The following is a 25,797-nucleotide window of genomic DNA, read 5'->3' as shown; positions in this document are numbered from 1 at the left end:
GCGAACAACTACAAAACAAAGTTTGTAAAATATACATGATCCTATATACAAAATCCTAATATAATACATACAAAAGAATGCTTCTAAGATCCGGCTTCTAAAACATGACATGTGAAACATTGCAAAATATGCGATAGCGCACAAAATCATGTAATAATCAATTAAAGCACAAAGATGCAAATTTAGCCGGATCTAGGTATGAATCATGTATGTAAAGCATGGATATGCATGGCAAGCAAGATATCTACATATGTACAGTTAGGGAAAGCGATTAAAGAATGGGATAGATAAGAAGTAGGGATAGGGAATTATTGTAACACTTTAAATATTACAAATCTGAGGGAGATGAATAAATATTATAACATAATATAAAAATCCTCACAAACACTCAAAATAAAATAGACCTAACAGAAGAACAGCTTCAAGCGCCTCAAAGACCATCGAAGATTGATATTCTCAACGTTGGAAGGCTGCTTGGTTTTGCCTAGAGGTCGTGGGCATGGTCATGAAGGTTGCGGCCGCGATGGTGTACTTTTAGGTGGCTACCCGACGACGTCCCACGAATAGCTACAAAACAAAATTAGTAAAATATACATGACCCTATGTACAAAATCCTAATGCAATACATACACAAGAATGCTTCTAAAGATCCAGTTTCTAAAACATGACATGCGAAACATTGTAAAACACGTGATAGCGTACAAAATCATGTAATAATCAATTAAAGCAAAAAGATGTAAATTTAGCCGGATCTAGGCATGGATCATGTATGTAAAAGCATGGATATGCATGGCAAACAAGATATATACATATATATAGTTAGGGAAAGTGATTAAAGAATGGGATAGGGCATTAGTACAACACTTTAAATGTTACAAATCCGAGGGAGATGAATAAATATTATAACATAATTTAAAAATCCTCACAAACACTTAAAATAAAATAAACATAAGAAAATAGCAGCTTTAAGTGCTTCAAAGACCATTGGAGATTGATCTTGTCAATGTCAGAAGGCTGCCCGATTTTTCCTAGAAGTCGCGGGCACGGTCATAAAGGTCGCGGGCGCGATGGTATACTTTAGGTGGTTACCCAACCAACTAACGGGCCGGGTAGCCCAGTAGGCTCGGCCAAACTCTATTTTCTTAGATTTCCACAACAAAATAGAACTAAAAACAATATATATGGGAGTTTCAACTGACCACTTTCAATTAGATTACAACAATGTATCATATAACAAGAAATCAAAACAAAAGGGCAAATTAAGTAAGAAATGCAAGAAAATGAAATAAATTGAAAATTCACATTTTCAAGAAAGGGCGAACTTCATGATTTCCAAACTTCCTTTTGATCACCCTGAACTGTATGAATTATGTTCTCAATCCTCAATTTGAAAGCTTGGAATTCTTGCTATAATGATGGTTTGGAGGTATATATGGTGAAAAGTGATTATCTCTCGTGTTTTTGTTCACTTTTACTGACACCTACTCTTCCTCTTGATCAAAGCTACTGAAATTCGAGTATTTTAGAATTTTTGGAGGAGTTTTGGGTGTAGAAAATATGAAATTTCAGTTTGTATGAAAGGTATGGGTGTATATGGAAGATAGGAGTGTTTTTAGCTCAAAAACTTAACTTTTCTCTTTCCCTCCCCCCTCTTTTGTCTAGCTCAAATGTTCTTTCCTTCATCTATCCTCCCCCTCCTCTCAACAATTTGATGTATACATATAGGCTAAATAAGTGGAGAAATGGTGAAAGACAAGGTCGAAGACAAGATAGAGCATCAAGGAAAATAATGGAGCTAATGGAGCACTAATGGAGCTAATGGGAGACAAAAGTGGCGCCTTATCTCCAATGGGTCATGCTCTAGATAATGGAGGTTAAGTGTATATGCATTTGGTGATGAATATGTCAGAAAATGGGTCAATGGGATGTCCCAATCGAACGAAAAAAAAACAAGTTTGTTGCTGTCTCGGGCTGGGTCAACAACATTTGCTCTTAAGCCCGATTTCCAATAGGCATATCTCACTTATCCAGACTCGGTTTGAGGTGATTCATGAGTCAAAATTGAAGCCCCAGAAGTCTACTTTCCAATGGTGGTGGCCTCACATCTAAATTCCAAATGTACAAAGAGATATGCCTAATTTAGTACAGGCTATTCATTTCTTTCATAACGATTTGATGCTCATCCATTTCCTAAACCAGTTTTTTTTTCTATCCTTTCCTATTTCCTTCAATATTTATGACAATCAGAATGTATTTCTCACAAAATCCTTAGAAGAGAGATGGAATTTGAGCTTTAATCCCAACATTCACACATTTTTGGCTAAACTGTTTTAGACCTTAAAACCCTCTTTTCAAAATGATTTTCCAAATGTTTCTACAATGTTCCGAGGCTTCCATTTCGATTAAAATATTACATTTTTTAGTAAACAGAGTAAGGATAAAGCGGAAATAAATGGAAGGGAGGTGAAATATTTGAAAAATATCTGAAAACATCTTCTTTATAGGTTTGGAGTTGAAGGAAATAGGAGGGGATGAAAGAAAACTGGTTTACGAAAAGGATGAGCATCAAATCGGTAAGAAAGTAATGAATAGCCTTCACTAAATTAGGAATGTCTCTTTTTACACTTGGAATTTATATGTAGGGCACCGCCATTGGAAAGTAGACTTTTGGGACTTCAATTTAGCCTCAAGAATCACCTAAAACCGAGTCCGGATAAGGGAGATATGCCCTTTTGAAGTCGGGCTTAAGAGCAGATTTTGTTGACCCGGCCCGAGACAGCAGTAGATCCGCTTTGTTTGGTTTTGGTTCAGTTGGGACACCATATTGACCCATTTTTGAATATATTCATCACCAAATGCGTATACACTCAGCTTCCATTATCTAGTGTTTGATCCATTGGAGATAAGGCTCCACTTTTGTCTCCTATTAACTCCATTAGTGCTGCATTAGCTCCATTATCTTCCTTTATGCTCTATCTTGTCTTCCACCTTTTCTCCACTTGCTTACCCTATATGTATACATCAGATTGTTGAGAGGAGGGAGAGGATAGATTAAGGAGAAAACATTTGAGCTGGAGAAAAAGAGAAAAACAGAGAGAAAAGTTGAGTTTTTAATCTAAAAACACTCTTATCTTCTATATACACCCCGTATGCCCATACCTTCCATACAAACTGAAATTTCATCTTTTTGACACCCAAAACTAATCTAAAAATTCTGAAAAACTTAAACTTCATTAGCTTTGATCAAGAGGAAGTGTGGGTGTCGGTAAAAGTGAACAAAAAAAAAAAAAAAAGAGAGATAATCACTTTTCACCACATACATCTCCAAGTCATCATTCTAGCAATAATTCCAAGCTTTCATATTGAGGATTGAGAACATAATTCATACACTTGAGGGTGATCAAAAGGAAGTTTGGAAATCATGAACTTCATCCTTTCTTGAAAAGGTGAATTTTCAATTTATTTCATTTTCTTGCATTTCTTATTTATTTTGCTCTTTTGCTTTGATTTCTTGTTATATTTTATATTTGTTGTAATCTAATCGAAAGTGGTGAGTTGAGACTCCCATATATGTTGTTTTTTGTTCTATTTTTGTTATGAGAATCTAAGAAAACAGAGTTTGGCCGAACCTTCTGGGCTACCGGGCCCGTTAGTTGGTTGGGTAGCCACATAAAAGTACACCATCGCGCCTACGACTTTCATAACCATGCTCGCAATCTCTAAGTAAAACCGGGCAGCCTTCCGACATTGAGAAGATCAACCTCTGTTGGTCTTTGAGGTGCTTGAAGCTATTTTTTTTTTTTATGTTTATTTTATTTTTAGTGTTTGTGACGATTCTTTGATCTAGTCTCACAAGTGCAATGTGAAACATGGATGAGAGTCCAGTTTTGGCAACTTTGATAGAAAATCCATTTTATTGCAAAACCTTTGCCAGAAATGGACTACATCACCAAATCATGGAGTCGTTGCCTAATGTTTTGGTAAAATTAGGAAAACCGTGACTCGTGCCAAGGCCACTGCTCGTCATCACAAAAGATACTTGGCTCGGAACCTTAGGTATAAGAGGGGAAGGCCAATAATGAGCACCACCCTCACCTAATCAAAGATCGGCCTCTACTAAACCATGATATGTGTTTTATTTGCTTTATTTGTTCACATTCTAATTTATTTAATAAATCCTAAAAATTTACTATTGGAAGCATACAAGTATATATTATGTCATTCATCTTGGAACAATTTGAGTTCATGTATTTTTTGAAAGAGTTTTGAAGATGAACAACTCAAAGAAATTGAGTTGACAAACATGAAAATCAATATCATTCCAAATTAAGTGACACAATCTCCATCCACAGGCATTCATAGAGATATATCACATAAGCAAATAGTCACATGGTAGGATGCTAAACATAATAAGAAAATTATGTACAAGCAGGATGTTAAAACATAACAACTCACATATTTACCGACGTCCCTTGAACTGCTACAAAACAAAGTTAGTAAAATATGCATGATCCTATATACAAAATCCTAATGTAATACATACACAAAAATGCTTCTAAAGACCCGGCTTAAAAGACATGACATGTGAAACATTGCAAAACATGCGATATCACACAAAATCATGTAATAATCAATTAAAGCACAAAGATACAAATTTAGCCGGATCTAGGCATGAATCATGTATGTAAAAGTATGGATATGCATAGCACACAAGATATATGCGTATGTACAGTTACGGAAAGCGATTAAAGAATAGGATAGATAAGAAGTGGGGATTAGGAATTATTACAACACTTTCAATATTAGAAATTCGAGAGAGATGAATAAATATTACAACATAATATAAAAATCTTCACAAACACTCAAAATAAAATTTACATAAGAAAATAGTAGCTTTAGGCGCCACAAAGACCATCGGAGGTTGATTTTCTCAATGTCGGAAGGTTGCATGGTTTTTCCTAGAGGTTTGGCGCACAGTCATGAAGGTTGCAGGCGTAATGGTGTACTTTTAGATGGCAATTGACGACGTCCCATGAACAGCTACAAAACAAAATTAATAAAATATGCATGATCCTCTATACACAATCCTAATGCAATATATACACAAGAATTCTTCTAAAGATCTGACTTCTAAAACATGACATGTGAAATATTGCAAAACATGTGATAGCGCACAAAATAATGTAATAATCAATAAAAACACAAAGATGCAAATTTAGTCAGACTTAGGCATGAGTCAGGCATGTAAAAGAATGGATATGCATGGCATGGAAGATATATACATATGTTCAGTTAGGGAAAGCGATTAAAGAATGAGATAGATAAGAAGTGGGGATGGAGAATTATTACAACACTTTAAATATTAAAAATCTGAGGGAGATGAATAAATATTACAACACAATATAAAAATCCTCACAAACATTCAAAATGAAATAAACATAACAAATAGCAGCTTCAAGAGCCTCAAAGACTGTCAGAGGTTGATCTTCTCAACGTCGGAAGGCTGCCCGGTTTTGCCTAGAGGTTGCGGGCATGGTCATGAAAGTCATAGGCGCGATGGTGTACTTTTAGGTGGCTACCCAACCAACTAACAGGCCGGGTAGCCCGATAGGCTCGGCCAAACTCTATTTTCTTAGATTTCCTCAACAAAACAGAACTAAAAACAATATATATGGTGTCTCAACTCATCACTTTCAATTAGATTACAACAGTATATAATATAACAAGAAATCAAAGCAAAAGAGCAAAATAAGTAAGAAATACAAGAAAATGAAATAAATTGAAAATTCACCTTTTCAAGAAAGGATGAACTTCATGATTTCCAAACTTCCCATTGATCACCCTCAAGTACATGAATTATGTTCTTAATCCTCAAGTTGAAAGCTTGGAATTCTTGCTAGAATGATGGTTTAGAGGTGTATGTGGTGAAAAGTGATTATCTCCCATGTTTTTGTTCACTTTTACAGGCACCCACTCTTCCTCTTGATCAAAGCTACTGAAATTCAAGTATTTTAGAATTTTTGGAGGAGTTTTGGGTGTAGAAAAGATGGAATTTCAGTTTGTATGGAAGGTATGAGGTGTATATAGAAGATAGGAGTGTTTTTAGCTCAAAAACTCAACTTTTCGCTCTTTTTTCCCCCTATTTTCTCTAGCTCAAATGTTCTCTCCTTCATCTATCCTCCCCCTCCTCTCAACAATTTGATGTATACATATAGGCTAAGTAAGTGGAGAAATAGTGAAAAACAAGGTGGTAGATGAGATAGAGCATAAGGGAAGATCATGGAGCTAATGGAGCACTAGTAGAGCTAATGGGAGACAAAAGTGGAGCCTTATCTCCAATGGATCAAGCACTAGATAATGGAGGCTGAGTATATATGCTTTTGGTGATGAATATATTAGAAAATGGGTCAATGGGGTGTCATAACCGAACCAAAACCAAAAAAAAAAAAAAAATGGGTCTGCTTCTGTCTCAGGCAGGGTCAACAAAATCTGCTCTTATGCCTGATTTCAAACAGGAATATCACTCTTATCCGGAGTCGGTTTTAGGTGATTCCTAAGTCGAAATTGAAGCCTCGAAAGTCTACATTCCAATGGTGATGGACTTGTATCTAAATTTCAATTGTACAAAGAGATATGCCTAATTTAGTGAAGCCTGTTTATTTTTTTCTTAACGATTTGATGCTCATCCTTTTCCTAAACTAGTTTTCTTCTATCCCTTACTATTTCCTTCAATATATATGACAATCAGAATGTATTTCTCATAGAATCCTCAGAAGAGAGATGAAATTTGAGCTTTAATCCCAACCTTCACACATTTTTGGCTAAACTATTTTAGACGTTAAAACCCTCTTTTCAAAATATTTTTCCAAATGTTTCTACGATATTCCGAGGCTCCCATTTCGATTAAAATATTGCACTTTTTAGTAAACCGAGTAAAGATAAAGTGGAAATAAATGGAAGAGAGACGAAATCATTGAAAATTATCTAAAAATATCTTCTTTATAGGTTTGGAGTTGCAGGAAATAGGAGGGGATGAAGAAAACTGGTTTAGGAAAAGGATAAGCATCAAATTGGTAAGAAAGAAGTGAACATCCTTCACTAAATTAGCCATATCTCTTTGTACACTTAAAATTTATATGTGAGGTTATCTCTATTGGAAAGTAGACTTCTGGGGCTTCAATTTATACTCAAGAATCACCTAAAACCAAATCCGGATAAGGGAGATATGCCCGTTTGAAGCCGAGCTTAAGAGTAGATTTTTTTGACCTGGCCCAAGGCAAGAGCTGCCCCCCCCCCCCCAATTTTTTTTTGGATTTGGTTCGGTTGGGACACTCCATTGACCCATTTTTGGATATATTCATCACCAAATGCATATACACTCAGCCTCCATTATCTAGTGTTTGATCCATTGGAGATAAGGCTCCACTTTTGTCTCCTATTAGCTCCATTAGTGCTCTATTAGCTCTATTATCTACCTTTATGCTCTATCTTATCTTCCACATTGTCTTTCACCATTTCTCCACTTGCTTAGCCTATATGTATACATCAGATTGTTGAGAGGAGGGAGAGGATAGATTAAGGAGAGAACATTTGAGCTAGAGAAAAGAGAAAAAAAGAGAGAAAAGTTGAGTTTTTGAGCTAAAAACACTCCTATCTTCCATATACACCCCATACCTTCCATACAAACTGAAATTCCATCTTTTTTACATACAAAACTCCTCCAAAAACTCTGAAAAACTTGAATTTCATTAGCCCTGATCATGAGGAAGAGTGCGTGTCGGTAAAAGTGAACAGAAAAAAAGTGAGATAATCACTTTTTTCACCACATACATCTCCAAGCCATAACTCTAGCTAGAATTCCATACTTTCAAACTGAGGATTGAGAACATAATTCCTACACTTGAGAGTGATCAAAAGGAAGTTTGGAAATCATGAAGTTCATCATTTTTTGAAAAGTTGAATTTTCAATTTATTTCATTTTCTTGCATTTCTTACTTATTTTGCTCTTTTGCTCTTTTGTTTTGATTTCTTGTTATATTATATATTGTTGTAATCTAATTGAAAGTAGTGAGTTGAGACTCCTATATATATTGTTTTTAGTTCTATTTTTGTTGTTGTAATCTAAGAAAATGGAGTTTGGCCGAGCCTACCGGGTTACCCAGGCCGTTAGTTGGTCAGGTGGCCACTTAAAAGTACACCATCGCGCTCGCGACCTTTATGACCTTGCCCGCGGCCTCTAAGAAAAATTGGGTAGCCTTCCGACATTAAGAAGATCAACCTCCGATCATCTTTGAGGCACTTGAAGCTACTATGTTGTTATGTTTATTTTATTTTGAGTGTTGTGAGGATTCTTTGATCTAGTCTTACAAGTGCAATGTGAAACATAGATGAGAGTCCAGTTTTGACAACTTTTTATAGAAAATCCATTTTATTGCAAAACCTTTGCAGAAATGGACTACATCACCAAATCTTAGAGTCGCCACCTAATGTTTTGAGAAAATTAGGAAACCCGTGACTCGTGCCAAGGCCACTGTTTGTCGTCACCAAAGATGCTTGGCTCAAAACCTTAGGTATGAGAGGGAAAGGTCAATAATGAGCACCCCTGCTTACCCAATCAAAGATCAGTTTCTACTAAACCAAGATATGAGTTTCATTTGCTTTATTTGTTCACATTCTGATTTATTTAATAAATCCTAAAAATTTACTACGTGAAGCATACAAGTATAGATTTTGTCATTCATCTTGGAACAATTTGAGTTCAGTATTTTTTGAAAGAGTTTTGAAGATGCACAACTCAAAGAAATTGAGTTTATAAACATGAAAATCAATATCATTCCAAATTAAGAGACACAACCTTCATCCACGGGCATTCATAGAGATATATCACATAAGCAAAAAGCTACATGGTAGGGCGCTAAACATAATAAGAAAATTATGTACACGCGGGATGCTAAAACATAACAACTTACATATTTACCAATGTCCTGCAAACAGCTACAAAAAAAGTTAGTAAAATATGTATGATCGTATATACAAAATCCTAATGCAATATATACACAAGAATGCTTCTAAATATCCGGTTTCTAATACATGACATGTGAAACATTGCAAAACATACAATAGCGCACAAAATCATGTAATAATCAATTAAAGCACAAAGATGCAAATTTAGCCGGATCTAGGCATGAATCATGTATGTAAAAGCATAAATATACATGGCATGCAAGATATATATATATATATATATGTACAGTTAGGGAAAACGATTAAAGAATGGGATAGATAAGAAGTGGGAATGGGGAATTATTACAACACTTTAAATATTACAAATCCGAGGGAGATGAATAAATATTACAATATAATATAGAAATCCTCACAAATACTCAAAATAAAATATACATAAGAAAATAGCAACTTCAAGCGTCTCAAAGACCATCGAAGGTTGATCTTCTCATCGTCGGAAGGCTGCCTGGTTTTGCCTAGAGGTCGGGGCACGGTCATGAAGGTTGGGGGCGTGATGGTGTACTTTTAAATGGTTACTCGACCAACTAACAGGCCAGGTAGCTTGGTAAGGTCGGCCAAACTCCATTTTCTTATATTTTCACAACAAAAAAAGAACTAAAAACAATATATATATGGGAGTCTCAACTCACCACTTTTAATTAGATTACAACAATATATAAAATAATTAGAAATCAAAGCAAAAGAGCAAAATAAATAAGAAATATAAGAAAATGAAAACTTTGTGAAATTCACCTTCGAAGGAAATGATGAACTCCTTAGTTCACTCCCTCTTGATCACCCTTAAGTGTAGGAAGTGTGGTTTCAAATCCTCAATTCAAAATTATGGAGTTTATAGTATGGAAAGTGGCTAACTCTCTTGTTTTTTTCACTTTCAATCACTAAACACGCTTCTTTATGATCAAGGAAATTGATCTTTGGCTATATTAGAATTTTTGGAGTGGTTTGGTGTATGGAAATGAGGAATTTCAGTAGCTATGGAAGCTTGGAAGTGTTTTGGCTCAAGGTTGCAATTTAGACAATTTTTTCTCTTTTGCTATCTTTTCTCTCTAACTCTCTCGAATGATTTTTTTTCTTGACCTTCTCTCCTCAATATCTAATCTGAATGTATAAGCCATGAAGGAATAAACAAGTCAAGAAATGGGGGACAAGGTAGAAGACAAAGGTGATGGGGATGACAATGATGATAATGATGATCAAGACTTTGTAGCTTTTGATTCATCCTTCGTGGCAAGGCCAAAACCTCTTTTGATAATGGAGGGTGAGTGGAGATAATGGAGGATGAGTGGGTGCATTTGAATGGATCAAAAAATTGGTCAATGGGGTGTCCCAATCGAACCAAAACAAAAAACAACGGGTCTGCTACTATCTCGGGCCGGGTCAACAAAATTTGCTCTTAAGCCCGACTTTAAACAAGCATATCTCCTTTATCCGGATCGGTTTTATGTGATTCTTGAGTCTAAATTGAAGCCCCAGAAGTTTACTTTCCAATGGTGGTAGCTTCATATCTAAATTCCAAGTGTACAAAGAGATATGCCTAATTTAGTGAAGGTTGTTCATTTCTTTCTTAACGATTTGATGTTCATCTTTTTCCGAAACCAGTTTTCTTCCATCCCCTCCTGTTTCCTTCAACTCTAAACTTATAAAAAAGATGTTTTTAAATATTTTTCAAAGTGTTCACCCCTTTCCATTTATTTTCACTTTGTCCTTACTCGGTTTATTGAAAAGTGGAATATTTTAATCGAAATGGGAGCCTCGGAATATCATAAAAATATTTGGAAAAATATTTTGAAAATAGGGGTTTTAAGGTCTAAAATAGTTTGTGTAATGACCCAGATTTTTTTGTTAAATAGTCAGCGCATAATTTAATTGAGCAAATTTTCGAATTTGATTACTGTATAAATTCTGTGCGAAGATAGTTCGGTTTTGTATTTTTTAAAAATAGTTCCCGATATCAAAAAATTATGAAATTTTTATATGTTGTTCCTATACGAGTCTAGCACGTTGCGAAAACATTTCAGAATTTATTGATGAGTATTTATTTTATGAAAATTGGCGGACTGATCGGTGTTCGGTTTAGTGTACAACAGAATTTGATATTAAGTTTTGGGTGTTTAGGCCATGACTTAAGATTAGTTTATTGGGTCTACTTTGATGTATAATTGGGTGATGTTTAACTTATGGGTGAGACCCATGATTTAGATTTAATTTAATTTGAGTTTGTCTAGTGACTTATGTTTAATTGTTTGGTCCTTTTTAATTATGTGATTGGTAGTAATTACCTTGGGAGTTGTTATTATTTATTATATATGGGTTATAATAAATATTTGATAGTTGATTTTATGGTGTGTACCATATGGTGAAAAATTATATATTTTATAAAGAATGAAAATGTGTATATTTCGTAGTGAGCAAAATATTATATTCTGTGGCGTACAAAAATGTTATATTTTGCGGTGAGAAAAATTATATCATTTTATAATTCATATTAAAAAATTTTGAGGTATTATTACCATATATTATGTATTAATATGTATGATATTAAGTTAGGTGATCATCCATGGGGAAGCGAACCCACATGGGTTGTCGTCCACACCTCACTCCCTTTCTCTTCTTTCCTTCCAATTCTTTTACTTTTGTTTTCTTTTTCATTGAGCAGAGAGCTTGGCTCTCTTTCTCCTCTCTGTCAGTCTCTCTCTTTTTCCCTATTCCTCCATTGTTACTCAACCTTTGAGTTTCGAGTGGGAGTCTTTAGAGTAAGATTTTGTAAAAGTTTTGTAAATGAAAGTCGGAGAGCTCGTCGTGATCTTCGTAATGGTATTCTCGGATTCATGATTGGGCAAGATGTGCCTTTCAGATCTACTCTTCTTCATTATTTGAGGTAGGGACTTTCTTCATATTTTTACATTAAAGCTATGTTAAGGTTATTTTTGAGAGAATATGTCATTTTAAGAGGTATTGCATATATATATATAATTTTTAGATCTTTGTTTGGTAATTTTTGAAAGAAGAATTATGATGAAATGTTAAGAATGTTGGCATTTTGAGATTGATTTTGGGAAAATCATTTTGTGTTGTTAATTTTGTAAAAAAAAAAAATCCGAAAATAAAATTTAAAGGTTGTATGATTGTATTTACATCATATTATGATTAGATGATTTATTTTGAGAAATATAAAGTTGAAATATATATTTTTTAATCTTTGATTGAGAATTTATTTTTGAGAAAAATAAATTGATGGTGATGAATATTATGTAGATTGTAAAGTTGGGATTATAGAGTTATTTTGGGATTAAAAACTTTAAAAGTATTATATTCATGAAACTTTATGGAAGATGATATGTTGATGATTAAGTTGTGTTCATTTTTTTTTTTTGAGAAAATGAAAAATGTGAATTATGGACTTTGGAACTCATAACCTTAGAAATTTTACTCTTGGGCATATTTCATAATTTTTAATGTAAATATCATGTTAATTAGTTAGTTTTAGAAAAGTTGTGGAAATTGTTATTTGTAGAGATTTGAGAGAAAAATGAACTATTTAAGTATCTTGGCATGAAATATGATAATGTTTAAAAGATAAGACATGTTAAGTTAGGTTTAATATAATTTATTTTGAAAAATTGTGAATATAATGAACTTACTAATTTGATGGATTAAATTAGTTTGGTTAATATTTTGTATCCTTTATGATTAAAAGTGTGTTATTGAGATTATACCATAACTTTTAATATGGTAGGATGGAAATGGTAATATTCAATAAGTATGAGATTTGGTGAAAATCATTTAGGTTATTTTGGTTGAGGTGAAACAAAAATTGATTTAAGGTTTTGTGTGAGTTCAAACACTGGGAAGTTTGATATATAGTTTGTTATAGAACTGTCTTGAAATGACTAAATTGGGAATGTTGATTAACTTGTGGAGACTATATGAATGTGGATATTGTTGGATTATCTCTTGGAATTGTATTATGATATTACATTGATAGAGATATGAAATTTGATCACAATGGAGCATTGTGTGGTGGAATTGAAATTGGAACTATTCTAATGCATTGTTACATATTGCATTGCCATTCCATTTCATTGTTATCATGGATTTCGAATTGCAATTGAAAACTATTATTTTTTGGTGAAACAAGATCATTTTGAATTGTTTTGGGTAAATACGTTGATAAATCCGGCTAGGGGGTGTAGTTTGATATTGGTTAAGTTGGCCTGAGTATCCATGGTAAAAGACCAGAAACCGCGCAGATAGGTATCTAGCCTTCCAGTTACTACTGGTAAAAATGACAAATTACAAGTGTCGAGCCTTTCAGTTAATACTGGTAAAAATGACAAAATTAGTAGTACTTGTATAGTCTACTTGCAGACACCAGCCTAGGGATTACCTGGGTCGTATTTACCATCTTGGAATTTTATTGAAATTATTGGATTAATGTGTTTTCAAATTGGCATTGTGCGTAAGATTTTCAAAAGATGAGAAAAATATTTTGAGCATGACATGGCATATGCATTCATCTCATAAGACTGTATAAAATGGATTTGATGAATTGTTTAATTATTTGATTCAATTGATAATGAGATAATTGAATGAATTGAAAATGATGTCCTGTTACTATTGAAACATGTTTATTTATTTAAGTTAACTTGTTGTGGTTAATTAAATAAATTGGATTTAAGAGATTATGTAATCAAATCATATAGTTTTGACATAATATGTGTAACGCCTCAAATTTCTAACCCAAATGATAATATAACAATCATGGCTCTTTCAAGGAAAACCGAATATAAATCCCCAAACTTACATTATATGATACAATAGTTCTTCATGCAACAATACATTAATTCAACAACAAGTAAATAAACAAATAAATACCCCCAAGGGTTTACAAGTTTCTAAGGCTTGAGCTTGGTTACATAAAACGGTTATTCAAACCCACACACACATACAACCCTTGGCTTACACCTAGAGTCACATCAAAATGAGAGTCTCGTACCCTCAACACACATTTCCTCGCCTTTAGTTAGGCGGCATCACCACATATTTTCCTACACAAAAATCTCATAGGGTGAGCATAAAGCTCAGTAGGAAATCTTTAACAAAGTATATACATTTCATACAAGTCTCAAGAGATGAAATGCACATGCCATGCTATGCCCTTTTGAAAGAAAATCAAATCTTCATCTTTGAAAACCGTCATGCTCAATGATATAATGCAATTTCAATTCTTCAAAACTTAACAATTCATTTCAAGAGCGGTAAATACGACTCTGGTAATCCCTAGGTCGGTGTCTGCAAGTAGACTATACAAGTACTACCAATTTGTCATTTTTACCAGTGTTAACCGGAAGGCTCGACACCTATCCACACGGGGTTTCGGTCTTTCACCCGGACTCTCAGGCCAACTTATTTAATATCATCTACACCACCTATCAAGACTTCACAACATATTTACCCCAAAACCATTCCATAAAAACTTGTTTCTCAACATTTTTTTTTTCAATGCAAGTTTTTAAATCAACTTTCAAAGTTTAATATAATCAAATGAATTGATATATAAATAACACAAGATGAATATAAATACTTTTATTCCAATTCATCATCTAAGGAATAACACAATTCCCTCTTCTCAAGTATCCTCAACAATTAGTCATTTCAAGACTATTTCAACATTTTGAACAATAATTTCCAAAATGAATAACAATTCTCATATTCCCGAAAATTCATCATTTATATAAATATAAATAAGAAAATTTCCAAAAATCCATTTATTTTGACACACAAAATAAATATAATAATATCATTCATGGATTTTCAGTCTCTTTTAAAAAAATTTCCAAATTCTAGGTTTTCTCACCAAAAGTACACAACTCAAATCTTTTGAAGGAAAACTTTCCAAAATCATCTTTTCTTCAATCAATGAAGATCAAAACCCATAAGATCATTTTAAAAGAACAAGAGACAAACCCACTTTCAAAATCGCTCAACTTCTTGAATCAACAATCAATTTTTAAAGCTATCGAAAGATGATTTCGAAAATCATATAGATCTTGCAAAAATATATATATAACTCTAAGAAAATCCTTACCTCAAGTTCTGAAGAAGAAATAAGATGAAACCTCCAAAATCAACGGTGTTGAAACTCGATCTTCACTGCACACAATGAAGCCCTCGAGAAGTTAACCAACTTTGATGAAGAACCTAAGGCAGAACTCTAATGGATCTTGAGAAATCAAAGTTTTGATCCAATTTGGCATGGGGAAAATGTAGAGAGAAGCGAGAGGAAATGTTTTTAGAGAAAGAGATATACAAAAGTGATTTGAAATATTAGATTCATGAACTGATATAATACATGGTCTGCTCGAGCGTGGAAAGCCCCGCTCGAGCGTCGAATGCACTTTCTCAGTACTTTTGCAGACAGGTCAAACTTCTCGAACCAAACATTCTCCGCTCAAGGGCATAAACGGTCGCTCGAGCGGACAAGCAAAGTCTAATGCATTTTGCATTTTTGCATTTTTGCTTTGGGGAATCACACCATTGAGACCCAGTTGTGATTAGAAGATGCCTAGGCCAAGGCCAAGACCAAGACCTTATGAGTGTGTGAGAAGGGCTTGGCACAGCGATAGACACCAACCCATAAGAGGTTCAATCATTCAACAGATTTTCAGAGTTGTACATAAGAGTCACAGTTCTATTACAAAAAAAAAAAAAAAAAAAAAACAAAGAATGGCAAGAGAAATTACCTGTTGTGGTATTGAAAGCAGAGGAAATCATGTACTCCAAAGCCAATTCTGAGGCTGAGTATATGGATCTTGAAACACTTTGGGACCGGGTTAATGATGTGTTTAATACAATCATCAGGAGAGATGAGAGCGCTGAAACTGGTGATCTCTTGCCAGCTTGTGTTGAAGTAAGAGCATCCCGAAGCCAACAACACGCGAGTCTAAGAAGTTACCTCGGCTCAAGAACTCAAGAACCCAGTTGCATACCTCCTCAAATTTTGGATAACGCTACCATTGAGCGAAGCCTGCAGTTACTACCGGTCCACTCTAGAAATCAATTAACCCCTGTGAGACCTGTGGCCGTGAATTCATCCCATTTAGTTTTAGAATCTAGCCGAAATGTAATGCAAAATAATCGAAACAACCCCACTAGTTCATGTAATTTTTTTTTGCCATCTGTAGAAGTTCCTCCTTCTAGCAATAATCGGTTTATCCCATGGGAAAGTAACAAATCACAAAACTTGGGTTCGGTTTATCCCTTGTACTATGGCACCCATTTTCAACCTAAAATGGCCATGCCCTAGATGGGCTTTCAAGTCCCAAGAAACCCAAATGCCATAATTGTCTGTACTCTAGTTTTTCAATCAATGACGGAACCTGCTAAAATGGGTTGCTTGCAAAACCTATTTTCCTGTGAGCAAGATGAAAGTGCTTCAAACAGAGTCAGTCAAGCTGATTTCAGAAACAACCATGAGAAAGCACCCGAAATAGGCTTTGATTTATCCTTGCGGTTGGGTTTGTTTAAAGATCCGTGTATGAACCCGAAAAAAGTTTTTGGCTCATGAAACTGATAATGTTGGTTTAAGCAGTTTGTCTTCTCATCGAAACAAGGAGTTTTCATTCTTTCTCGTGGAGACTGCTACTGATAATCCCTTGGGGTTTCATAAAAGTCGGCAGAATTTTGAGGGGGAAGATCAAAATGCAGAAGCAGCAATTAGGAAGTGTAAGGTACCGTTAAATAACAATACGGAGGATGAGCTATTTTTCTCGCAACTGGAGTTTAGGTCCAACCAGTTTACTGGTCGGACGAAAAGGCCAGTTATCATTGTGAAGAGTTTGGTGAGAGCAACATTTTGATTGGTGGAGATCAAAATCCGGCAAAATAAAAAATTTAGATTTTTGCTTGTTTTCTCTTCTAGCTTAAGGTAGGGATTTTCCCTACACTTCTTTATACACTTTTACTTGATTATATGGAATTTAGAGTTGCATATAAATTAATTAGAATTTTTGAAAAATTTGTGATTTATTTGCTTAAAAGGGAAATTTTGAGAAAAATAAAGAGTTGATGCCCAAATTGTGAAAGTGTAAACTTGGAATATGTTTGTAAGGTTATGAAAGAGCTATGTTTTAAATTTGAACAAAAACGGATTTCGATTCGATTTGTTTTGAAATTTTTACGGTTTTGCGACCAAAAGAGCATTTTTAAAGAAAATAAAGGAATTATGTTTAACGTTTGGGGATTTTGATCAAAATAGGATGTCATAGTTGAATAATGCTTGGAGAATGAGTTTGGAAAGAAAATGATATTTTCTTGGGCATTAACGATATTATTTTGTTTAATGTATCTGTTGGAATAAAACCGACACGGTTAGAAATGGACCTTGCGAGGTTCCCGGACGTGATTGTGATATGAAAACTAGTGTAGTTGTCCATATTTGATGAGATGTGGAATAGATTTTATTTATCAGAGTTTTCTTGGAATTTAATTATTTAAATATCTGTTTAGAAATATCTGTTTTGGGCTATCGGTGGAGGATAGCCATGATTGTTGTAGAGAGGCATGAGACTTAGGTAAATTGAACCACATTCCTCGTTTGTTGCATTGGATAGTGCATTACATTCATTTCATTAGAAATGTATCTATTTTTGAGAAATGTTTGGAAATGTATCTTTTTGCGAAAAGATGAATACTTGGTGAATCTGGGTAGAGAGTGTAGAACCGCACGGTTACGTGTCGAGCCTTCCAATTTACTGGTAAAAGTGACAGTGGTAGTGCATTAGGGCCTACTTGCAGACACTCACCTAGAGATTCACAAAGCCCGTATTCATGTGACATAAATGGTTTAAAATGGAAATGGTTTTATATTTGTTGTGCATCTCGACATTGCATGCTTTATAAAAAGAGAGATAAATTGTTTTATCATGAGCATGGCATGAGCATACTCCTCTTTAGTCTTTTCATTGTTCATATGTTGCGTAGTATATATCTACTAGGTTGTGGCTCACCCTATAAGGGAAATCATTTTCAGGTACAAGTGTTATGCCTCCGCCAAGGCATTGACTTAGGAGGATTCAGAGTTGAGGCTTCATTTTTGTTTTATTGTTATTTGTTGAATGTAAGCCCAGTGCTGTATTTGTGTTGAGTTGAAACTCCATTTTGTGTAACCAAGAATGTTCTTAGATAAATTTGTAAGCCTGTAGGGCACTTATTATTTGTTTGGTTTCCATTTCATACTTGTTATAAAATGCATATTTGGGATTAGAGTTGGGACATTGAGATGTGAACAACATGTATTTGGCATTTGGGATTTAATGGAAATGGGCGTATGGATTAGTTAACTATATATATGTGTTTGTCTATCAAGTGGGCTTTGTTGCATAAATAGATATATCATGCCCAATTTTCGGGGCGTTACATTTAGCGCACACAACGAAACTCTCGAGAAGTTAACCAACTTTGATGAAGAATCTATGGCAGAACTCTAATGGATCTTGAGAAATCAAAGTTTTGATCTAATTTGGTGTGGGGAAAATGTAGAGAGAAGGGAGAGGAAATGTTTTTAGAGAAAGAGATATACAAAAATGATCTGAAATATTAGATTCACGAACTGATATAATACATGGTTCGCTCAAGCATGGAAAGCCCCGCTCGAGCATCGAATGCACCTTCTCAGTACTTTTGCAGACATGTCAAACTTTTGGAACCAAACATTCTCCACTCGAGCGCATAAACGGCCGCTCGAGCGGACAAGCAACATCTAATGCATTTTGCATTTTGCATTTTTGCTTTGGGGGCGATACCCCTCAACTCTGCCAGGGTGCTGCCCTAAGACCTGCTAAGGGGCGTTGCCTCCTGGACCCCCGCGAGCTAACTGGGTAGCTATATTCCCGCTAGGGCGCTGACCTAGGACCCGCCAAGGGGAGCTACCCTCTAGACCCCCGCGAGCTGACCGGACAGCTCGATCTCTGACATACTTAGCGAAGTGGCAAAACTGGGATCGCTACAATATGATTTCACGTATATGTACGAGTATTTTGGTACTCGCATATTTTCTAATGTTTTAATATGAGATTGCTTGGTGAGCTAGTGGTTGCTCGCCCCCTGGCTATACATGTGTACGAGAAATGCTTTTAGGATTTGAAGATCAAACAATGGGTTTTACCATTTCATAAATGTAATGTAGTGATGGATTGTACTATTTCATTTGTTGTTTGGCTAAGTGCTATCTTTTTTATAAAGAGTGGTGTCCTCTCCTTTATTGTAAGCCTCAGGGCATTTCTTTTATTTGCATGTAAATGTCATTGTTGTATAATGAGAGTGAATATGTATATTTAATTATTCATCATTTCACCCAAGGATGAAATGTTATTTGTAAATAGACTTAATTAATGAATATTAGTAATGTTATCTGAGTGATAAAATACGGGACGTGACAGTTTGGCCAAAATGGGGAGTAAGGTTTTTGAGAGAAAACCAAATTCCATTTTTCTTGTTGAGAATTTTGTGAGAAACACCTTCTTTTTGTTCATCATATGGTGATCAAAAGAAATCGCCCAAGTTTTAGGGCCGATCAAAATGGAGTGTCTACAGAAACCCTATGGTACATACCCCTCCGGGTGTATATCATATGCACCCCATCAGAAATTAGCGTAACAAAATATTTAAAATTTTGTGATTCATGTAATAAAAGTTTATGACTTAATTATGACATTTTTTGTTACGTCAATTTGTGACAAGATTACGCATTTTGTAATTGATGTTACAAAATTTTGTGATAAAATTACGTCAATTTATAAGTACCATAGGATTTCCCATGACTTTGGCTTACTCATTCAATTTATGTGATTTCGTATCATTTATAAAGGACTTATTTTTAGAGTTTAGGGTAGGGGATTGTAGAATAAATTTTTTTAGGTATGTTCTTCCATCTACTTGTTTTAGTAGTTATAATGTGTGTCGACACTTTGAACTTAAAACTACAAATATATTTCAAATATGAGAAATTGGAGGAAACTAATTATTCATATTTACATGATAAATTCAAATACATAAATAATAGCAATTCAACTTACAACTTAAAATTGTGTATTAGTCAATGGTTTGTACCGAGTTGGATAATCATATGGGCAGTGGAATTCAATTAAGAATGATCGTGGTGAAAAGGTTGAGATTAGACCATCTCATGGTTTTGTTTCATCATTGCTAATTCAACTGACAAATACGGGGCAGAGCATGAAAAGGTTGACATTTCACTGTCTAATAGTTTTGTCATATTGGTAATTCAACCCACAATAATGTTGAGGATTATCTTGATCGCTAATGCTAATTCGGTGATTCACGCGAATTAAAAGGAACAATAGATTTTAACTAATGTGACAATTGAATGAGAGTAAATTTTAACTAACGTGACAATTGAATTAGAGAGGAATGAGTTGGGTGAATACTATGTGATTGTTATAAAATATTCTTAAAATGCTTGTATAGTTCATCATTTCACTCTGTCGATTACAATAAAAACATTCCAATCTATTTGTCTTGTTAATCAAGTAGATTACCCTCATTCATAATCAAATTGGTTTCAATTAGTAAAAATTTGTACGGCTGGTATCTTTTCGTCGAACTAACCTAATATAAATATAATGTAAAAATTTTAATTAACAAAATAATAGTCTATTTATAGAAGAGGCTACCACGTGAACTGCAAGATATTGTAGGTTCTTCATAATTCTTTTATGGGATTTTTATTGATAAATTTTATTTAGAAGTGTTTTAATTCAAGAAATCCATGAAGGAATTTTTTAACCCATTTAGTCTCATGTATGTATAGTTTTATTCCATGAAGTCCTTGTTCTTGATTTACACTATTTTCTTGGATACTTATGCCCTTATATTTAATTTTGATACCCTTATAAATATTTTTTGAACGGTTAGTAATTTTATGATGTGAATATTCATATTTTAAAATTCACATTGGTAGGAATGTAAAATTGATCTGTGGGCGGTCCGAAACCTGCCGGCGAGTTGGGGCGGGCCTGGCCTGTTGACAATGTGAATATTCACATTGACATGTTAACATTCACATTAATAGGAGTGTAAAATTGGCCCGCATCCCGTGACGGTGCGAAACTCGCCCGCGGCCCATGGGCGGCCCGGGGTGAGCCCGGTCCAGCCCATTGACAATGTGAATATTCACATTGACATGTTAACATTCACATTGATAAGAATATAAAATTGGCCAGCGGCCTATGGGCGGTCAAAAGTCCGCCCGCGGCCCGGGGTGGGCTCGGCCCGGCCCGTTGATAATGTGAATATTCACATTGACATGTTAACATTCACATTGATAGGAGTGTAAAATTAGCCCGCGCCCTGTGGCTGCCCGAAACCCGCCCACGGGCAGTGGGCGGCCCGGGGCTGGCTCGGCCCGGCCCGACCTATTGACAATGTGAATATTCACATTGATATGTTAACATTCACATTGATAAGAATGTAGAATTGGCCCGCGGCCCGTGGGCTGCCCGAAGCCCGTACACGACTCGGGGCAGGCTCTTTTGGGTCCGAGCCTAAGCATGTCCGAGACCCTAGGCTAGGGCCTAGGCCATCACTTTGAAGCCCGGTCCGGCCCATCGGCCCGCTTAAGGCCCATTCAAGGCTTGGTTCGAGGCCCAGCCCGCCCGAGGCGCAATGTCTTTTGTTGTGGAAAATAATAAAATTTTAGTAGAAAAAATTAAAAAGAATTAAAACAAAAATGACCAGGCCCGCCCAAGCCCGACTTAAGCTCGAGGCTAGGCCCAGGCCCACCGGCCCGACCCGAAGCTCGATCCATCGGCCCGTCCAAAGCCCGAACACCCTTGTGCCAGGGCCTGGGCCTAATTTCGGACACCCACGAGGCTCGATATAGGCCGGCCCGGGCCTCTACGCATTGATGATATAAACATTCACATTGACGATGTGAACATTCACATTATGGATATTTTGGTAATTATGTTTCCCATAGGACTTATTGAAACATAAGAAAATAATGTGGACTAAATAGAATATAAGTAGATGAAAATAGTATTTTGGTCTTCTTACCTAAAATAGGACTTAATGGAATAGTCAAAAAGAACGTAGGCAGCCCGAAGCCTGCCCGTGGCCCAGGAAAGGCTTGTTTGGGCCTGGGCTTGAGCCTAGTCCGAGACTCTAGGCTAGGGCCTGGGCCATCACTTTGAAGCCCAGCCCGGCTCATCGGACCGGTTAAGGCCCATTTAAGGCTCGGTCTGAGGCCCGGCCCGCGCCGAGGCCTAGTGTCTTTTTTTGTGGAAAATAATAAAATTTTGGTAAAAAAAATTAAAAAAAATAAAAAAAATGGCCAGGCCCGCCCAAGCCAGACCCCAAGCCTAAGGCTAGGCCCAGGCCCATCGGCCCGACTCGAGGCTCGACCCACCGGCTCAGGCCCGGACCCAAACGAGCCTGCCCCGGGCCGTGGATGGGCTTCGGGCAGCCCACGAGCCGCGGGCCAATTCTACATTCCTATCAATATGCATGTTAATATGTCAATGTGAATATTCACATTGTCAATGGGTCGGGCTGGGCCTACCCCGGGCGGCGGGCAAGTTTCGGGCAGCGGACAAATTTTACACTCCTATCAATGTTAATGTTAACATGTCAATGTGAATATTCACAATGTCACGGGTCGGGCCAAGCCCGCCTCGGGCTGTGGTCGGGCTTCGGGCCACCTACGGGCTGCGGGCTAATTTTACACTCTTATCAATGTGAATGTTAACATGTCAATGTAAATATTCACATTGTCAACGGGCCGAGTCGGGCCCGCCTTGGGCTGCTGGCCAATTTTATACTCTTATCAATGTGAATGTTAACATGTCAATGTGAATATTCACATTATCAACAGGCCAGGCCGGGCTTGCCGACGGGCCGTGGGCGGGTTTCGGGCCGCAGACTGGCTTTTGGCCGCCCATGGGCCACGGGCAATTTTATACTCTTATCAATGTGAATGTTAACATGTCAATGTGAATATTCAAATTTTCAACGGGCCGGACCGGGCTCGCCCCGAGCCGTCCATAGGCCGCGGGCGGGTTTCAAGCCGCCACGGGACGCGGGCCAATTTTACACTCCTATTAATGTGAATGTTAACATATCAATGTGAATATTCACATTGGGCCTGGCCCGACTCGAATTTTTCTGGGCACCCACGAGGATTGACATGGGTTGGGCCCCTACACATTGATGATATGAACATTCACATTGACGGTGTGAACATTCACATTAAGGGTATTTTGGTAATTATGTCACCCATAGGACTTATTGAAACATAAGAAAATAATGTGAACTAAATGGAACATAAGTAGATGAAAATAGTATTTTGGTTTTCTTATCTCAAATAGGACCTAATGGAATAGTCAAAAAGAATATGGGTTTGATGGAATAAAGTTCTTAAAAAGTAGATTTATCAAAAAAGCTTCCTTTTTTATTATAAAATTTCATAACATAAATAATAAAATGTCATTACTCTATACATCATAAATTTACTATTCGTAACTTTACAAATATACCACAAAAGTTCCTAATTTTCGTCACAAAAAAATTATAATAAACTTTCACTATAAAAAATCATAACTTTCTTACCATGTGTCAATTTTTTTATGGCTTTTTAGGACTCAAGAGTGTAAATTTCTTTTATAAATTGTTCATTTCAAATAAGTCATATCTTGCTCAAATCAAAATAAAGGGTTGAGGTTATAATTAAAGTGCCAGTAAAACACTGAAATAACCAACTATAGTAGACATGAAAGAGCTGAATCAAATCCTATATTATTTTGGACAGGTCCTGTTATAAGGATGTGTATACCATTAACCCACAAATATTTGTATAGATCCAAAAGTCTTAAAAATTGATAATTAGTGGCGTTTTTTAAATTTGTCGCTAAAAAAAAATTAGTGAACATTTTTTTATGACGATTTTCTAAATCTGTTGCTAAAAAATGATAATTAATGATTTTTTTGTGACGAATTTTTTAAACTATCTCTTAAATAAAACTTTTTTATTGCACTAAAAAATTAAAAAGATTTGTTAATACATCTATTTTTTTACTAGGATTTTTCTATCATTCCCCCTTTGAAAACGAGTTCTTGGCTTCGCAAAAAGTCAGTACTTCAAGTAAATGATAATTATTACAATCACAATGCTGGTCTCCGATTTTATATGAAAATATTCAACACGCACAAATATTTTTTTTTTTCGCCCATAATTTGATCTATAATGATATGATAGGATACATCTCAATTTTTGATTCGTCACATACTCAATTATGTAGAACATATCTCTTTCACCACATTATTGTGGATAAATTTAACGGTCTAAATTGTGAGTCTCTAGCACTTTACTATTGGATGAGCTCATCCACACTAATGATGATTATACCAACAAACTTGGATTGTCATAATTTATTTTTAAAAATAGTTTGATAAAAAAAAATGAAATTATTTTCATAAAGTTTTTTCTTTTTTAGGAGCAAATAATTCTTAAAAAGGTTTAAAAATATTTTTGGTCTTTATTATTTTTGTCAAATTACTTTTTAATTTTTCAAAAAATAAATAATACAAAAAACAAGTTCTGAAATTCAACCAAATAGAGCATTGAGTTTCGTTTCTCTTTCAATTGGACTTTGTTTTAAAAAAACCAAAAAAAAAAAAAATTATGAAGAACTTTTAAAATACCCACATGAGTCACATATGCCTTTTTTCTATTTAAAATGCTCATGACAATTGACGAAGTGATCAAAATAAAATTCAGAAGAAACTATGGTAACTAACAGTGCAATTTATTCAATTTTCTTATTTGGGTGCTAAAATACCCAAGTGAGTTACACATGGCTTTATTATTATTATTATTATTATTATTATTTATTTTTTATTCTTCTAAAATGCTAACAACAACTAGTGGAGTACCATTTTGAAATGAAATAGAAAGTATAGAGTTGAAATTGATGAAATTGAAACTACAAAGATCAATATAAAATTTCACTCAAACCAGTAGTGTAATTTATCCTATGCAAAAAATAAATAAATAAATTGGGATTTACTCTCACATGATTTGATAAATAAGAGGGCATAGATTGGAGTTAATGTGACTACGTTTAGAGATGAGGACTCATATTAATTAATCTTATGCCATTGATTCCTTAGTACTATAAAGTCGTTTTAATGGAGATCCTACGGATCACACTGTCTAATAGATAGTGGGTATATATTGTACTTAATAAGAAATGTAAGTATTTCTAACATTACTCAAAAGAGGAAGAAAAACATTGAAATCTTCGGTTTTATTGTGTGGGTTGCCAAGGTTTAGAATTCAATTTCTACTTTTGTTAAAAACAGGAAAATAGAATGTTTCATCAATTGAACTCAAGAGGAATCCTAGCAGTAGGTTAGCAACAACATAGCCAAGTCGTTGTGGGCAACATTGTTGTGATCGTTGGCATGTCTTTCTCACAATCATTTATACTTGCATGTCCTTAATGTGAGCCTCATTGAGAATTATGTGATGCCAATTTTAGCTTACTCATTCAATCTATGTGATTTCTTATCACTTATAAAATAAATAAAAAAATTGTTAGTTTTTAGAGTCCAAAGTAGGGGATTTTAGGAGAAAAATTTGTAGGTACATTTGTTTTAATAGTCATCTTGTGTCTTGACACTTTCAAGTTCAAACTATAAATACCCTCTAAAAAAAAAAAATAATAGTTCAAACTATAAATATATTTCAAATATGTA

At 35.2% G+C, this 25,797-nt stretch overlaps 1 long non-coding RNA gene across 1 annotated transcript; it reads right to left on the bottom strand.

Moving 5' to 3' along the window:
• Positions 1–4,732: 4,732 nt before the first annotated feature.
• LOC145794787 (uncharacterized) lies at positions 4,733–6,188 on the bottom strand. The gene is made up of 2 exons (XR_014334735.1): positions 5,792–6,188; positions 4,733–5,040 (listed from the first exon to the last, which is right to left on the bottom strand). It is a non-coding gene; the product is annotated as an uncharacterized LOC145794787 (long non-coding RNA).
• Between the last annotated feature and the right edge of the window lie 19,609 nt (positions 6,189–25,797).

The sequence above is a fragment of the Camellia sinensis genome, chromosome 7 (assembly GCF_055761805.1).
Source record: "Camellia sinensis isolate YWXY chromosome 7, ASM5576180v1, whole genome shotgun sequence".
Classification (NCBI taxonomy): domain Eukaryota; kingdom Viridiplantae; phylum Streptophyta; class Magnoliopsida; order Ericales; family Theaceae; genus Camellia; species Camellia sinensis.
This window is presented reverse-complemented; position numbering and strand designations above follow the sequence as displayed.